The sequence below is a fragment of the Eleutherodactylus coqui genome, chromosome 2 (assembly GCF_035609145.1).
Source record: "Eleutherodactylus coqui strain aEleCoq1 chromosome 2, aEleCoq1.hap1, whole genome shotgun sequence".
Lineage (NCBI taxonomy): Eukaryota > Metazoa > Chordata > Amphibia > Anura > Eleutherodactylidae > Eleutherodactylus > Eleutherodactylus coqui.
This window is the reverse complement of record NC_089838.1, coordinates 230,217,775-230,220,654: the sequence shown is the minus strand read 5'-3', so window position 1 is coordinate 230,220,654 and position 2,880 is coordinate 230,217,775.

The following is a 2,880-nucleotide window of genomic DNA, read 5'->3' as shown; positions in this document are numbered from 1 at the left end:
CACTTGTGGGCAAGTCTGAGTCTGCAAGGCTCATGATGCTTTCTCGCTGGGTTAGATGGGAAAGGACACAATCCCACGAAATTTCTAAGGGCTGCAAGTAGTGGTAACAGAATAGGACAGAACATAAATAGGCTCATAAGATGCTAAATACTTTAGAGTCTATTTATGTTTTATTCACCAGTCTAAATCCAAAATTCGTTAGTGTAAGATGCACCAAATGTACTCAGAAGAGGTGGCGTTTACATTAGTGGTATGTATCAAAGTAACATCCACATGAATGCTGGGACCCAACTTTTTCCCATAGTGTATCCTGGTGCCATCTCTTCCCCAGGTAAAGGCCCTTATGCATGGCCCAATTATCAGACATAAATCTTTGCCAAACATTCATTAGCTGGATTATCAGGCCATATAAAAATGGCATAAATCAGCCAGCATAAAAATATTCACTGATTGACTGTAGATTTCCCCCTCTCCTTCTCTCAGGGTACACTGCATACAGAGTTGGGAGAGAAGTCAAGTTATTCTGTATAGTGAGTAGTCTTTGGCACTACAGAGTGAGTAAAGAAAAGGGTTTTCACTACTGCTAATGGACAGAGGTTTGCCAGCATGGACCAATGGTGGTGGTGGTGGGGGGCACTGAATATAAGTGGGACCACAGAGGAGGCACTGGATATAAGTGGGGCCACATATGGAGCACTGTGCACAAGTGGGGCCACAGAGGGGTTAGTGTGTGCAAGTGGGATTACAGAGGGGGCACTTGGCATATATGTGGGCCACAGAGTGGGCTCTAATACTATGGGAGTTACTGAGAGGTTCATTGGGAGAGGTGACAGGATAGGATAATTGTGCAGGGACTAGAGATGAGCGAACGTGTTCGTCCGAGCTTGATATTCGTGCGAATATTAGGGTGTTCGGGATGTTCGTTATTCGTAACGAACACCATGCGGTATTCGGGTTACTTTCACTTCCTTCCCTGAGACGTTAGCGCGCTTTTCTGGCCAATTGAAAGACAGGGAAGGCATTACAACTTCCCCCTGTGACGTTCAAGCCCTATACCACCCCCCTGCTGTGAGTGGCTGGGAAGATCAGATGTCACCCGAATATAAAAGTCGGCCCCTCCCGCGGCTCGCCACACATGCCTTGTGAGTTAGATGAGGGACAGTGCTGCTGGTACCGGAGCTGCTGTAGGGAGAGAAATAGCAGTTAGTGTAGGCTTCAAGAACCCCAAAGGTCCTTATTAGGGCCAGTAATACCTGTGTGTTGGCTGCTGTTAGCAGTGACTTTTTTTTTCTTTCTCAAAATCGCCTCTGCAGAGCGTTGCACCCGGCATTAGGGACAGAAGTGTTGGATAGGCAGGGAGAGTGTTAGTAGGAGTGAGTGTAGCCTTCAAGAACCTCAACGGTCCTTTCTAGGGCCACTTCTATCCGTGTGCAGTACTGTCCAGGCTGCTGTTAGCTGTGCTGCATATTTTTTTTCTTCTCAAAATCGCCTCTGCAGAGCATTGCACCCTCCATTGATACTACAGGGAAAGAATTGTGTAGGCAGGGCCACAACACAGTTATTATTCATTGAATATACGCAGTGGGTCCTTTTGGTGTAAAAAAAGGGAAAAGAAATCTATTTGTCCTGCCTCTGTCCGTCCTAAGGGCTGTGGACACGTGTGAGCTGCGTGTACAACGTTAAAAAATCAGACGCACCCAGCTACGGTTTACTGCTGGCTTCGCCATTTGCTTTCCTTAATTGGGAAAAAAATACCTGCTCTGCCAGAGTTAATAACTCTGCTACCCTCAAGTTCTGTGACACATTAGCAGGGACACAGCACAGTTATTAAACTTAGATTATTCATTCAATAGAGGCAGTGGGGCCTTTTGCTGTAAAAAAAGGGAAAAAATTATATTTGGCCTGCAGTCTTGTGCCAATTTATTTCCTGCCTGTGAAATCAAATCACTGGTAATACAGCATGCTGAGGGGTAGGGGTAGGCCTAGAGGACGTGGACGCGGCCAAGGACGCGGAGGGCCAAGTCAGGGTGTGGGCACAGGCCGAGCTCCTGATCCAGGTGTGTCGCAGCCGACTGCTGCGCGATTAGGAGAGAGGCACGTTTCTGGCGTCCCCACATTCATCGCCCAATTAATGGGTCCATGCGGGAGACGGTTATTAGAAAATGAGCAGTGTGAGCAGGTCCTGTCCTGGATGGCAGAAAGTGCTTCGAGCAACCTATCGTCCACCCGCAGTTCTGCGCCGTCCACTGCTGCAAATCCGAATCCTCTGTCTGCTGCTCCTCCTTCCTCCCAGCCTCCTCACTCCACTACAATGACACCTGCTCAGGAGCGGGAACACTCCCAGGAACTGTTCTCGGGCCCCTGCTTAGATTGGGCAGCAGCCGTTCCTCTCCCACCAGAGGAGTTTATCGTCACTGATGCCCAACCATTCGAAAGTTCCCGGGGTCCGGGGGAAGAGGCTGGGGACTTCCGCCAACTGTCTCAACAACTTTCTGTGGGTGAGGAGGACGATGACGATGAGACACAGTTGTCTTGCAGTGAGGTAGTAGTAAGGGCAGTAAGTCCGAGGGAGCAGCGCACAGAGGATTCGGAGGAAGAGCAGCAGGACGATGAGGTGACTGACCCCACCTGGTGTGCAACGCCTACACAGGACAGGTCTTCAGAGGGGGAGGCACGGGCAGCAGCAGGGCAGGTTGCAAGAGGCAGTGCGGTGGCCAGGGGTAGAGGCAGGGCCAGACCGAATAATCTACCAACTGTTTCCCAAAGCGCACTCTCGCGCCATGCCACCCTGCAGAGGCCGAGGTGCTCTAAGGTCTGGGAGTTTTTCACAGAGACGCCTGACGACCGACGAACAGTGGTGTGCAACCTTTGTCGCGCAAA